The sequence below is a fragment of the Mus musculus genome, chromosome 13, assembly GCF_000001635.26.
Source record: "Mus musculus strain C57BL/6J chromosome 13, GRCm38.p6 C57BL/6J".
NCBI lineage: Eukaryota > Metazoa > Chordata > Mammalia > Rodentia > Muridae > Mus > Mus musculus.
The window spans coordinates 28,901,799-28,917,050 of NC_000079.6; the positions used below are offsets into that span (position 1 = coordinate 28,901,799).

Below are 15,252 nucleotides of genomic sequence, written 5' to 3' on the forward strand. Positions count from 1 at the left end.
CTATACAGAGAAACCCTGTCTCAAAAAAACAAAAAACAAAAGGAAAAAGTCACTGCATTCTTCCATCCAGTACCAGAGTCAGTCCAGACAGATTCCTCTCTATGAGCTAGCCTTGGCTACGTCCCCACATCGTTTCCTGTATCTCTCCTCTCTCTATTCATGCTAAGCCTCCAGAGCCTAATTATGTTCCTCCCCCTCTGCTGTTCGCCCTCTCCATCTCCCTTGCTCCCATTCCTGCAGTGACCAGGTGAGGGGTTATTAGCGTCCTACTTCCTGGTTCTCACCTGCTCTGTTTCTTCACAGAGTCACAGCTGCCCACACACCTCGCATCTAACTCCCCTGCACACTGGCGAATTCTCTCCATGTCTTTCACACTAGGTTGCATCTCTAGGCCTTCAGCAGGCACCCAACATTTGTTTATTTGAGAAAAGGAGCATCGAGCATCAAACGGCCAGGAAAGCAGCAAACAGGGCCTCATCCTCCACCGTCTCAAAACATACGATCTAAATGTGGTATGATGGTACACACCTGCAATCCAACACTGGGGAGACTGAGGCAGGAAGGGCGTGGGTTCAAAGTCAGTCTACGTGACAACATGAGATTCTGCTCCTCCCTCAAAAATAAAATAAAATAAAAACAAAAAAAGAAGAAAAATATGTTTATTTTCCTTTTATCTCTATGAATTTTTGATCTTTTAAAAATTTATGGCATGAAAGCATGTGCCAGTGTATGAATTCACCATGGAATATGTGTAAGGGACACACAGAGAGACACACACAGAGACACACACACACAAATAATTAAAAATAAATGAAATTTCTAAAAACAATCAATTTGGGGGTATGATTATTTTACAGTTTTTAGGAGAGCCTATTCTTTCCCTCTGCCTTGGGATACGGAATTGAAAGCAGGCCATAAGCCTTGGCTTTACCTGAGCCATCTCACCAGTTCCCATGGATAGTTTTACTTTATTTTATTTTACATTACCTCTTTCATTCCAGGCTGTGGAGTTTTTTCTTTAAAACTCACTTAGAGTTAATGAAAAGGTCCTCCTTCGACCAGCTTCTTACCTTCATAAAGGTCAGAGCGCTGAGACAGGACCAGGAAAGGCCCCTTGGCTTGATGTCTGCTCATTCTGTCACTACGTTCCCCTCCCCATTTACTTACCCCTGAGCTCTGTTGGCACTCAACTCATTATAACCGTTTCCTCTAAACTGTGTCCACTTAAGAAAAACCTGGACATAAGAACATCCCCCATCATTCCGTGCTTTCGAGGCAACTGCTCACCTGCAGCTCTCAGCGGGGCTTCTCAAACTTTCTATCCATGACTCTTTTTTCACCCGAGAAGTTTCCACGGCACCCCAGGTATATGTAAAATGGACATACATAATTGATCATTTGCGGATAATAAACTATGAAGAAACTACTGAATTTTAGGGACATGAGGGGATGTCTCAGCCATTAAGAGCATTCACTGTTCTTGCCTCTGTTTTGTTCCCAGCACTCATATCAGGAGGCTCACACACACCTGCAACTCCAGCTCCGCAGAGATGTCTGTTACCTCCTGCCTTATGAACCCATATGGGTTTTTGGAACTAAATGCAGGAATCTCAAAATAATCGCCAACAATAAAAGGGTTCTGAATACACAATAACCAAAATTTAATTCCAAATCAAACGCATAGTGAATCTGAAGTGTATCTAGCTGGCAGCCACTCGAGTCACACTGTGCGAATGTGTTCTGAAAAGACAACACACACACACACCTCTCACTGTGTAGGCAGCCACACTAAGCAACACCAAAGATTGCTTCCTGGAACACCTCTACCTGGACTCGGGACCATTGTAGATTGTGGATTGTTGTGCTTTTGGTTTTGTGTTTGTTTTTGTTATTTTGTCTCCTGTATCCTAAGCTGGCCTCAGACTTACTGTGTAGCTGAGAAAGGCCTCGAACTTGTGATCTTCTTCCCTCCACCTCCTGGGTGCTCCTGGGATTCCAAATGTGTGCTGCCCATTTGCTTTCAGTGGTGTGAAGCATCAAAGCCAGGGCTAGGCAAGCACTCTGCCAACCGAGATGCAGCCCCAAACTAGGAAATAAAAGACTGTTACTATTTTCTTGACATCATTTTTCAGTGTGTAACAACTGAGTATATCTTTGTACTGTATTTCATTAAGTGACTAAGTACTTCTGTCTTTGTTGAATGTATATGTGCTTTCATCTTTAATACACAAGAATTGATTTATTTTCTTTTTACAGATTTCATTTATTTTTAATTACGTGTGTGTGTGTGTGTGTGTGTGTGTGTGTGTGTGTGTGTGTTAGGGAGATAGTTCAGCCAGCAAAAGTATTCCTCCACTCCTCAAACCTGACAAGCAGAATTAACCTCTAAAGTCTACGTTCAAGTTCAGAAGTAGCTGGTGTGGTGGCAAACGACTTTAGTCCCAGCACTCTAGAAGCAGAGGCAGGTAGATGGCTATGGGTTTGATGTCTGTTAGGTTTTTACATAGCAAGTTCCAGGACAGCCAAACCCATATGAGACCCTGGTTTGTTTTGTTTTATTTTGTTTTGTTTTGTTTTTAAGGGCCAGATGTAATGGCCTGGATTTGTAATCTCAACACTCAGGTGGTGTGATGGGCAGAAGAGGTAGAAGAAATGACCCCGAGTTCCAGGGCCCGATAGCGTGGAGTGCACACCTCGGAGTAGACAAGAGAGACCTTATCTCAAGAGTGTAGAAAGTCAGAATTGACTCCCCAGTGTTGTCCTTCCAGTTCCCTCCACATGCATGTCCTGGAACGTTCATGCTCCACACGCAAAATAAATATTCATTGTTTTATTTTATTGTTTTAGCTGTGTAAGTGTCTTGTCTGCATTCATGTCTGTAGGCCACATGTGTCATATTCTTGGAAGCCAGAGTTGGAATCCCATAGAATTGGGGTTACACATGGCTTTAGAAAGCTTTGTGGGTGCTGGAGACAGAATATGAGAGCTCTCAAAAAGCAGCCAGTGCTCTTACCTGCTGACCCAGCTCACCCAGCCCCCCCCCCCTTTTTTTTTTTCTTTTTTGTTTTTCGAGACAGGGTTTCTCTGTGTAGCCCTGGCTGTCCTGGAACTCACTTTGTAGACCAGGCTGGCCTCAAACTCAGAAATCCACCTTCCTCTGCCTCCTAAGTGCTGGGTTTAAAGGCGTGCGCCACCACCCCTGGCTTTTTTTTTAAATGGGATCTCACTGTGCCCATCAGCTGGCATGGAGCTCACTGGGTAGATCAGGCCAGCCTGGAGCTCCCAGAGATTCACCTGCCTCTGTCTCCTGAGTGCTGGGATTAGAACTGTTTGCTACCATTCTAAGCCTTTAAATTTTTTTAAAAGCAGCTTTGCACTATCCCAGGATTTAGTCTTTTATCTGCTGAAGTTTGACAAGGTTTCTATAAAAAGTTCTAAGCAGTATAGATATATTTGAATTACGTGTTAGCTCAACGGCACTATAGGGCCATTGTATTTCCTGACATGGACCTAGGGACCTGTGAGCACAGGTTCTTTGGCCCCTTGTAGAGCATGCCTTGGTCTTTTGCCCTTGGCCTTGACTCAAAGATATCAAAGAACCAGAGACTTGAAAGCTGTTTTTGTGTCTATTAGTGTGATGTGGCCGAGGGCTGTTTTTACAATATCAAGCCATGTCCTCTTTATAAGTCGCTACAGGAGAACAATTTCACAGGTTTTTGGATCAAAAAAGTGTTTCATTTATAGCTTGGCTTTAATCTTATGGATAAACGTAGTAATTGAGCAGGTTCCCACTTCGCTTTGTTCTCTGAAACACGAAGCTGAATCTGTCGCTCTGCACGCACACGCCTGCATGGAGAGAAGAAGGTAAATAGCCTGTGAGCGGGAGTCTCATCCTTGTGGCTTCTCCAAGCTCACTTCCTGTCCGACGGCGCTTTCGAGAATTGTTCGTCTGTTGTTCTATGGAAAATACTTTGCAGGAGTCAAATGCATAGTTGTTTTCAGGCCCCATTTCCAACAAAGGAAAATGAACCGTGATACGCTCAGGTAAAGATGCTCTCTGACAGGTCAACCCAATGAGAATTTGGAGAATTGTGTCTAGAATGTTATTGCCCTGGGGTTGGACTCAGGACTTCACGTGTGCTAATTGTATGATTTACCACTTTCATGTTGTAAAAATCTGAACCTAAAAAACTAAGTCCACCCACATGCTACGTAAGTTACTCTAACAAAGAGCTACACGCCTGAATGCAGGATATATTTGACTTTCTAGGATTTTGAGATAGTCTCACTGTGTAACCCAGGCTGGCTTCAAATTCATGATGACGCCCCCGTCCTGGTTTCCCCAGGTGACAGATGTAAGCTGCCACACGTGGCTTCTAGAAATGTTTCAACCTAAGGTTTATTCAGACATAAAGCACCTACACCTTTGGGGAGCAGATAAAAATCTCACTTCCTGCAAAGGGCTGTCATACCTACCTGTCCACTTCCACTGAAAGCAAATATCCACATGAATCACTCTTTCCACCTTCTCCAGGCTTTGGGTTTCAACCACTGAAAAAAGCAAACTCCAGGTCCTAGAATCTAAAGCTTTGAACTCTGACTGGATCCAGAAATCCCAGGTTCCAGCTCAGCCTCCCCTGAGTTTGGACCTGCAGTCCCTCCAACCTGTGACACGGAGGGAAGATGCCTCCTGGCTTCTGCGGTCAGGAAGACAGAAGCAGAAACACATTTGCAATGTACACACGGATGGATTGTTGGAAAAAATACATGGTTATCATCTGTGTGCGTACTAATTTTTTTTTTTGGGGGGGGGGTTCAAGACAGGGTTTCTCTGTATAGCCCTGGCTGTCCTGGAACTCACTTTGTAGACCAGGCTAGCCTCAAATTTAGAAATCTGCCTGCCTCTGCCTCCCGAGTGCTGGGATTAAAGTTGTGCGCCACCACGCCTGGCTGAATTTTTTATAGACAAGGTTAATGACGTCTCTCTGTAGAACAGGCCATAGGCAGAATGGATAAAGGCACACAAGCAGATTTACAAAAGAGGGCAGGAGGAGAGGAAGGGGAAGGGGAAATTAAGGAAGAGGAAGGGGGAAAGGAAGTAGAAGGGGGGGAGAAGTGGAAAGAGGAGATTGCTTTTTATTTGGTTAATAGTTTATTGTTTTGCTACGCTGCTATATTTAAAAAAAGAATTCACCTTAGCAAATAAGTCTGCTCGCTTTGACATTTTGAAGGACACGTGACAATGCAGCCTCTGACCTCAAACCTCAGCTGTCAGTAAGCTTGGTCGGGTAGCACCCTATGTCACAGGCTCGACGTCCAGCATCCCAGGCTACCCTGTACCTGCTTGCACCCTAGTAAGTCTCCGTCTTTGACTTCTGTCCTGGACACTTGGAAAGGCACGTGGTCTGGGTCATACAGAGGTCAGCGTGAAACAGTCTAGGTAGATCAATAGAAACGTACTGGAAACACAAGTTCATTTACGAAGGTTAATACATTAAACAGATATAAATCAATCCAGGAAATGAGTTAGATCTCCCTGAGAACCTGTGGTACCCATTCTTGTGTAGCCTGGCCTGACAGATGGTCCCTATCTATGGAAGCTTTGGTTGAAGTCAAGTTAGGGAAACAGCTTTCTTCCCTTAGGAGGGCTCACCTAGCACACAGGAAAGCCTGGGTTGAATCTGAAGCAGCCCATAAACCTGGTATGGTGGGGGTACACCTGCAGCGCCAGGATTTGGGAGGTGAATGTGGTAGATCGGGAGTTCAAGATCACTCTTAGCTACCACATACATCCTCAGCAAGTTTGAGGTGGCCCTGGGATACATGAGACTCTATAAGGCAGGAGAGTTAGGAGGCCAACATCAGTCTGCTCTCCACAGTGAGTCGCAGGCTAGCCTGAGCTACATAAGATCCTGTTTTAAAAACAAAACAAATGAAAAATAAAAACAAGACCCCCAGAATTCAAACCCAAATAAAATAAACTTGGTTGAGTTGCTGTTTTTAATTTTTACTAAAACCACGAGTTTTAAGTAGAGAGCAACAATGTCCAATTCCTACCTCCCTTTCCTGGTGAGATGTCTCTCTGAGTGCTGAGGGGTATTTTGCTATCGTTAATTATAATTCTGATTATTTAGAAATGAGCCGAAGGATTCAATTGTTCTCCTGGTGATGCTAGGCTGTGTGGTACCCCGTCCAGAGCAGGGGTGCGGCTCATTAGCACTTTATACCCTGTGTTGATTCCTTTCCAGACCTATTCCAGGATGGCCAGCACGTGGCTCACAGATTATAGGGTTAAGTAATCCTTGTATCTCCAGAGCTCGGGACAGAGACAATTTACTATGATGCCAGGCTGTAATCCTCGTACCTCATCCTTTTAAGTGCTGGGACTATAGACTTGCACCACAATACCAGGCTTAGAACAGATGTCCCAGAACCTGACATTTTCTGGATTAACAATACAATCATAATTTATATATGCTGAGAAACACACAATAAAATATATTAATGTACACATATACTCATATACATGCACACCATATACAATATGGAACATAAAATATGTTAAAATGGGCTCAAATGTTAAAGATGGCACCTGCCAAGTCCAGCCTGTGGATCTGAGTTCAGTGCATGGAATCCTTATGATGGAGCAAGGAAACCAACTTCTGAAAACATGTTGTGGCATGAATGTATATATATATATACACACACACAGACACACACAGACACATATGCCCCACAGAGTAAATACATAGTAAAAAAACCATAATTTTAAAAATGTAAAAATGGTTTCTGACACTCTGCCCCTCCCCCCCCAACATGCTCCAGGCCAGTCTCTTCTCTCTCTCCCCCCCCACTCTTCCTCCCCTTCCCTCCCCCCCCCCCCCCCCGTCTCTCTCCTTCTCTGTTTCTCTGTCCCCTCTCTTTCTCTGTCTCTACTCCCTTCTCAACTTCCCTTCCCATGTCCTCAAATAAACTTTATACTAGAAAAAAAAATTTTAAATATGTTAGAAAATATGTGAGCTTTGGTTCTTCTCTCTTGGCCCCCTCATTTTCTCTCACGTTCTGAGATAGTATTAGTTATGGTTTCCATTGCTGTGACAAAGCACCCTAACTAAAGCAACATGAGGAGGAAAGCGTTTATTTAGCTTACACTTCGGGGTCAATTCTCATTGAAGGAAGTCAAGACTGGAACTCACACATGGCAGGCACCCGGAGGCAGGACCTGAGGCAGAGGCCTTGGGGTGGGGGTGGGGGGTGCTGCTTGCAGGCTTGCTCCCTGTGGCTTGCTTTCTGATAGAATCCACAGGACCACCTGCCTAGGGATGGTGCCATTCACAATGGCTGGGCCCTCTCCCATCAATCACTAATTTTAAAAATACCTTGCAGCTGGGTCTTACGGGGGCATTTTCTCAATTGAGGTCAAGATGAGGTAAAATTTAGCCAACGCAGCGACTCACATACCTTAAGATTGGTCTTGAACTCACTCTCCAGCCATGGCCTTGAACTCCTGAATCCCCAGCCACCACTTTACAGGTTCTGGTATTACAGGAATGTACCACCATGCCTAGCTAAAGTTTTGGTTTTCACAACATGTGCTGTGGAAGGCCATTTCTTAAAATATACGATATGGATAATTCACAATGTAATGTATAGTGAGAGAGTTAGCAGAGGAGTGCACCAAGTACCACTGTTGTGTGAACTGTGAACATCGGTATTATCTAAAAGGAAAAACTGATGCTGAATAGAAAACCCTTGAAATTCAGCCCGGAGCCCGTGTACGTCCATGCGTGATTGCGTGCGTAGGTGCGTGTGCGTGATTGCGTGCGTAGGTGCGTGTGCGTGATTGCATGCGTAGGTGCGTGTGCGTGATTGCATGCGTAGGTGCGTGTGCGTCTGTGTGTGTATTAAAAGGATTGCACTTGGAGGACCCAACGTTCCATAGGGGGCTGGCCACTGGGAGTTTGACTATACTCCTGTGGGTATTTGGAAGGCACAACATGCTTTGGTTGGTTTTTTTTTTATTCCTTTCTTTTTCTTTTCTTTTTTTTTGGGGGGGGAGATCGAAAGGGAGGGGAGCAGACATAGAAGGAGTAGAAAGTGAGTGTGATGGGGGTGCGTAATTGGGGTGCGTGATATGAAATTCCCAGGTCATCAATGACAATATTATGTTGGGGAAAAAACCCTGGAGATTGCCAGGCGTGGTGGCGCACACCTTTAGTCCCAGCACTCAGGAGGCAGAGGCAGGCGGATTTCTAAGTTCGAGGCCAGCCTGGTCTACCAAGTGAATTCCAGGACAGCTAGGGCTATACAGAGAAACCCTGTCTGGAAAAACAAAACAAAACAAAAACCCTGGAGATGAGGGATACTAATCTTGGGGATCACGTTTCTCCCTCCTTGCTTCCTCTTCATCCTCTTGATCCTCTGTTTTCCTTCCTCTTCCTCCTTCTGGTCAGGTCCCAAGGACAAATGGCTAACTGTAGTGCGTATTAGCATACCAAAAGGCATGCTGACCTCCCAGCTCTCTGAGGGCAGCAAGTACCAGTTACAGAGTCTTCCTGGCTTCCTGGCTCCTCTCAGCTCTTCTCACCCACCCTTACCCTCAGCTGCTCCAGCTCATGGCCTTTCCTGAGTTTAAGATTCTTAGACAACCCTACCATTTTGGTCATGCAATCTCATTGTTCTCTTTGCTCTTTTGGTCCTTTTGGCTCCCCCCCTCTCTCTCTTAGCTCTCTCTCCTTTTCTCTCTCTCCTTCTGTCTCCTTTTCTGCCACCCCACCCCACCCCTTCCTCTCTCACTCCCATCCCCTCCTCTGTCTCCTCTCCTGGCCACACTCAGGCTACTGCTTTCTCTCCCTGCTCTGAACTTGCTCAGACGCCTCTGGCTGTGGATATGAGGGCTGTGCTGTGCTCTCCCTCATATCTACAACAAAGCTCATCCCCTCAGCCATACCGTGGAGGGGCCATGTCCTCACTTGATCATCTACTCTTCTTTCTCTTCCTTTCTTCTTCTGTGATATTGAGGCTATACCCAAGGTCTAGAATCCCATATACTCCAGAAGCTGAGGCAGGAGGATTGTAAATTCAATGTCCTCCCAGACTGAGACTTTATAGCAAAATAAAGTAAAAAGGAGGTCAGGGTTGGGACAGAGCTCATTGGCAGAGTGCTTGTTTAAGGAATACTCTGGGTTCCATTCTCAATACATATAAAATATAATTTATGGACTGGGTGTGGTGGTGCACGCCTTTAATCCCAGCACTTGAGAGGCAGAGGCCAACCTGGTCTACAAAGTGAGTTCCAGGACTATACAGAGAAATCCTGTCTCAAAAACAAAACAAACAAACAAACAAAAGCAAAAACAAAAAAAACATATGTAATTTATGTTGTATTAATGTAAAATGAAATAATTGGATGAAACAGGTCAAAACTCCCACTTAAATAGCCATTTGATATTTGAACAATGGGTCAGAATTAAATAGGGCAGAAAAGTCATAAGAACAAATAGTGCCAGCACAACTTATTCCAATATGGAGGGGAAAGGGGGTGCAATGGAAAACAGGCACTGTCGGACACTCAACTGGAGAGACCCAGCGAGTCCTGATTCAGAAGAGACAGAAAGTGATATGTGTCACAGTGATTCTTATTTAATTATGGGGAAATATGGGGAACAATTTTATGTCAGTGAATCTGAAACTATAAAACCAAAAACCATTTGAAAATATGTCAAACTGGTTCAAGGAGAAAAAGAAAATATGAATTTGCCCATGTCCAAACCATACACATGCATACACACACTGATATTCCAGCCATATGATTTTGAAAAGATTTTATCTGTGTTTTTAATGATTTATTTCTTTCTATTTTATTTGCATTTATGGTTTTCCTGCATGTATGTCTGTGTGAGGATGATGGACCCCCTGGGACTGGAGTTACAGACAGTTGTGAGCTGTGAGCTGCCATATGGGTGCTGGGAATTGAACCTGGGACCTCTGGAAGAACAGCCAGTGCTCCTAACTGCTGAGCCATCTCACCAGCCCCATATCTCTGTTTTTAGTTTTGTGTATGGGTTTGCTTGTGAGTCTGTGTGTGTGAGGCCAGTCCACACAGAACCTAGAGGCTTCCACCATCTCTGGAGCTGGACAGTCCATCATGGGTGTTCCCACTCAGGTCCTCTGCAGGAGCAGTAGGGGATTTTAACTGCTGAGCCAAATCTCTAGTCCCAGAGAAAGACAACTTTACAGTGAGTTTTTTTTTTTAAATGAAAGACACAGAAAAAAAAAAAGAGAAGCTCCGCCTTTTACAAACTATTCCATAGCTGGAAAGTGCCAGTGGGTCTCTTCTGCCTTTTGCAAAATGATATGGTCTTTATATGCAAACTGACAAAGGACCATTTCAGAAAAAACAAATTGTCATTTAATCTCCTTTATCAGCAGAATTCTAAAAACCTTAATGAAAAACTCTAAAGGTTAATTTATCATTGTATTTTAGAACGTCATAAGTTATGAAGAAATATAGCATACCCCAAGGAGACACAGAACCATCTAGCATTAGAGAGGGGTAAGAAAAAGCCCTAAGGGATCTAATGAATTCCTATGGTAAATGGGACCCCTCCCAGTCATCTCTTGTTTAATGACTTCAGGAAAACAATTATTAAAATTTGAAATCTATTCATGCTAAAACAAACAACTTAGCAAATTAAAAATGGATTTTCCCCCTTAATAAGACATAACACAGGACTGGAGAGATGGCTCAGCAGTTGAGAGCACTGGCTACTCTTCTAGAGGAGTAGAAGAGCACTGTCACATGGCACATGGCAGCTCATAACTGTTTGTATTTGCAGTTCCAGTAGTTCCAATACCCTTACACCAGTGTACATTAAAAAAAAAAAAAAAAAAAAGATACCACAAGAGAAACTGGAGAAAGGGATTATTTTCTTTTCCTTGATTATCAGAAAAAAAGATGAAATGCAGGTTCTTATCAGCATTGGACTGACTGTCAGACCTGGAACAATGAAGAAAAGAAATAAGTCAGAGGGCATGGAGTTTCATTTCTGTGCCTGCTATTGTTAAGTCAGGAAGTAGAATGACCGTAAAGGAATGGTCTTTGGTTGGGAAACTCTTTTGCTCAATTACTAGTAAGAAGGTGAGGGCATGGATGGATAAATAGTGAAAAACCAAGTAAAGGTGGGATCTTAGTTTCTTTTCTCTTGCTGTGATAAAACACCAACCCAAAGCAACTTGGCGAGGAAAAGGTTTGTTTCAGCTCACAGTCCATCTAGAAGACAAGTTGAAGCAGAAGGCTGATGTTTGAGCCTGGTGCTGGTGGCTCATGCCTTTAATCCCAGCACTGGGGAGGCAGAGGCAGGCAGATTTCTGAGTTCGAGGCCAGCCTGGTCTACAGAGTGTGTTCCAGGACAGCCAGGGCTACACAGAGAAACCCTGTCTAGAAAAACAAACAAACAAAAAGTCTGATGTCAGAACCTAAATGAGAGGCTGTGGAGGATGCTGCCTACTGATTTGCTCCTCTTGGCTTGCTCAACTTGCTTTGAAACAACCTAGGGTGACCTGCCTGGACACAGCACTGCCCTCAGTGGGCTGGGCTCTCCCACAACAACCATTAATTAAGAAAATGCCCTACAGACTATCCTACAGGCCAAAGGTTTTGGAGGCATTTTCTTACTTGAGGTTCCTTCTTCCTAGGTGACCCTAGCTTGGGTCAAGCTGACAAAGAAGCCAGCACAGATGGCTTAACTCTTTCAGGGAGTGGTAGCATACACCTTTTAATCCTGGAACTCAGGAGGCCTCTGTGTGTTCCAGGCCAGCCTTGTCTACATAGCAAGTTCCATGCCAGCCAGCTTTACAGCACATTTCTTCCAGGGCTATATAGTGAGACCCTGTCAAAAACAAACTAGCAAAATTTCTTATCAACATCATTATTATTGTTTAGATAGATTCTATGGAGCTGAGATGAGGCTGGCCTTCAGCTCCTGGCATCAAGGACTCCTCCTGCCTCTAAATTGCTGGTACTGCTGATGGGCACCCTGCCTTCCCCGGGCCTTCGAAGGTCCTTTATATCAGAGAAACAGCACGTGGGCCTGAGAAGCAGAGAGGTGAAGGATAATTCTCTGCTGCTGAAAAGAACTCGTTTCCAAAACCTAAATGATCTCGGGCCAGATGTTGGCGTTCTCTTTGAAGACACTTGAATTTCATGATGAATGAGGTCTATGGTTGTAAAGCCTAAGACTTCCAAGCACACATCCTGCTTCACTGAGATGTCAATCAGGAACAAACATACCAGTGGGTGCTGAAGAGATGGCTCAGGGTTAGAAAATGCCTATTACTCTTTCAAAGGACTGAGTTTGACTCTTGACAGCAAGGCATGTGGTTCCCAAACCTTTGTGACTCCTTCTTCAGGGCATCTGAAATTTCTGACCTCTAAGGGTCCTCACACACACATGGAATATCCACACACAGAAATACAACATACATATATTATTAAAAATAATTTTAAAAAAACAAATGAGATGCAACAATGGATAATCTGAGGCAGAGAAGAGGTAGAGCTGGGTACAGACACACTCATCTCCAATCCCAGCAGAGGAATCAGGAATCTAAGGTCAACTAAGCCTACATGTTAAGGTCAAGGTCAACCTGGGCTACAAGAGACCATGTCAAAACACTCATTAAAAAAGGAAAAGATGTAGCCTCATTGGCAGGGTGCTTGCTTAGCTTGCAAAAATATACATATAAATGCAGGGCCACCTGTAACCTGGCTGGAGTGAGCAAGCCTTTATTTCCAGTACTTGAGAAATGAAAGAAAGAAGAAAAGAAGTTTTAGGTCATTCTCAAGTATCTGCTAAATGTTGATGTAAGACATGGTGGCTCACACTTCTAATCCCAATATCTTTAGATAGAGGCAGGTAGATCTCTGAGTTTGAGGCCATCCTGGTCTACAGAGTGAGTTCCAGGACAGCCCGGGCTACACTGAGAAACCCTGTCTTAAGAAGAAAAATAAAACACCCAAAAAAAGGGCAAGTTGTGTTAGTAGGCCAACCTTGATTACATGAGACTCTGTCTCAGAGAAAGATACAGAGAGAGAGGGAGGAAGAGGAAGGGGAGAGAGAGAGAGAAAGAGAGAGAGAGAGAGAGAGAGAGAGAGAAGAAAAGGGTGAGAGAGAAAAAGAGAGAGAGAAAGAGAGAAAAAGAGAGAGATAGATCTCAGTACCAACAATAAATCCACTAAGAAGTTACAAACATTTCATACAGTATACTCACAAAGGTCAAGGACTACAGAATTAAGCAATTATATAAAGCTATTAAGGGTCAGGAAAATTATAAAAGCTATGGTAGCAAATTTGTCTAGAACATAGTCTTCAGGGCTGGAGAGATGGCTCTGTATTTCAGAGCCATGAGTGGTGCTCTTCCAGGAGACCTGGGTTTGATTTACAGTACTCAAGTGGTAGCTTACACCCAATCGATACCTCTCTTCAGTTCCATGGAATCCAACATCCTTCATGGGCATCAGGCAAATAAGTGTGGGATTGCACAGGGTCAAGTCAGATGTGACAATCTTTACTATTCAGGAGCCGATTGCAAGGTCCCTAGTTCAGTCCCCAGCACCATACCTGCACACATACACACATACTGAGGCTTTGCCATGTGACTCATGTTGATGAGGTGGATTGCCCATTGACATTCCTTGGTTGCTAGGCAACACTGAAATGAGAAAGGAAAGTTCTGACAAATGTTTGAGAAGATTTACTGGAAACACCAGAATTCATTTGTAGAGAAAGTTCTTATTTTTCTCTTTTGCTTATGAAACATTTCATCCAAGTGGGAAACTGTCCAGAGAGGAAGGAACATAAAAGAAAAACAATTTCTCTGGGAATCCTTAATTTCTCACTGAATAAGTATTTTATACCAGAATACCTGAACAGTCAAACTATTGCCAAGGTATAAATTAACTCAAATAAAAAATATCACATTCTCAGGCTGGGGATGTGGGTTGCTATAAACACATGAGGACATAAATTTGAATCCCCAGCATCCACACAAAAATCTGATATGAATTTCAGGTTCAGTGAGAGATTCTGGGTCTCAAAAAATGAGGTCACAAGAGAATGAAGAAAGACACCTTTATCCAGCTTCTGTATGTGGGTGTACCTGCACACACTCGTGTACATACATATATGCCAGACACACAAACACATGAACTAAATCCTACACTGATGCTTAAATTTGGATGGAATGTATCCATATGTGCTCATTCCAGTGAGAATGGCTCCCAGAGGCTCATATGTTTGAATCCATGGTTCCCAGTTAACTGTTTGAGAAAGATGAGGAGGTGTGGTGGCCTTGTTTGAGGAGATAGATTGCTGTGGGTGGGCTTTGAAGTTTCAAAGTCCACACCAAGCCTAATGCTTCTCTCTTGGCTTGCAACTTGTGGATTAGATGTAAAGCTCTTGGAGATTTCTCCAACACCATGCCTGCTTGCCTGCCACCACTCTCTTCTAGCATGATGATAACGTGCTAACCCTCCAAAGCTGTAAGCAAGCAGGAGTGTTTCCTCATAGCAATAGAACAATAACGAAGGCAGAAGTTGAGTCGTAGGCAGAGAGAGAGAGAGAGAGAGAGAGAGAGAGAGAGAGAGAGAGAGAGAACTTAAAGTTATTAATATGAATAATTCATATTATGGCCAGAAGGACCAGTTATTGTTTTGTGGCTTTCACTATTCAGATCATATCTAGCCCTGCAGACGCGTTCCCGTTAACTACAGCTTCTTACTGATCTAGAGAGGACAAACTCTTCTCACAATCATCACCTCCGTGCCAGGGTTTTGTGGATATTTTGTTTCCTTTATAACAAGCAGCATGGCTACTTCAATGATCCCATAGCCTTTACCATATACTTTTAAAATGTGAAATTACACTTATTTCCTTATGGATTTACTTACTTGCCCTGTGTATACACACATGCATCAGGGTCACAGCATCCATGCGGCGGTCAGAGGACAACCTGTGGGGATCAATTCTCTTCATGTACCTTGTGGGCTTCTGGGATTGAACTTGGGTCCTCAGGCTTGCTAACAAATACCTTTATTCACTGAGCCATCTTGCCAGTCCTAGTCCGTGTGTGTGTGTGTGTGTGTGTGTGTGTGTGTGTGTGTGTGTGTGTAATAAACCAGCATGCTTAGTACAACAGCCAGGATGTCTTGTTACACCATTGCAGCTGAATTCTAGAAATCACTGTAAGAGC

The 15,252-nt window shown here is 43.7% G+C and overlaps 2 long non-coding RNA genes across 2 annotated transcripts; both read right to left on the bottom strand.

Moving 5' to 3' along the window:
- Positions 1 to 3,805: 3,805 nt before the first annotated feature.
- On the bottom strand, positions 3,806 to 7,802 carry Gm34697. Its single transcript, XR_382149.2, has 3 exons — positions 7,462 to 7,802; positions 5,195 to 5,436; positions 3,806 to 3,846 (listed from the first exon to the last, which is right to left on the bottom strand). It is a non-coding gene; the product is annotated as a predicted gene, 34697 (long non-coding RNA).
- Positions 7,803 to 10,937: 3,135 nt separating this feature from the next.
- Positions 10,938 to 14,972, bottom strand: Gm40858. The gene is made up of 3 exons (XR_873193.1): positions 14,951 to 14,972; positions 13,479 to 13,713; positions 10,938 to 10,999 (listed from the first exon to the last, which is right to left on the bottom strand). It is a non-coding gene; the product is annotated as a predicted gene, 40858 (long non-coding RNA).
- Positions 14,973 to 15,252: the final 280 nt, after the last annotated feature.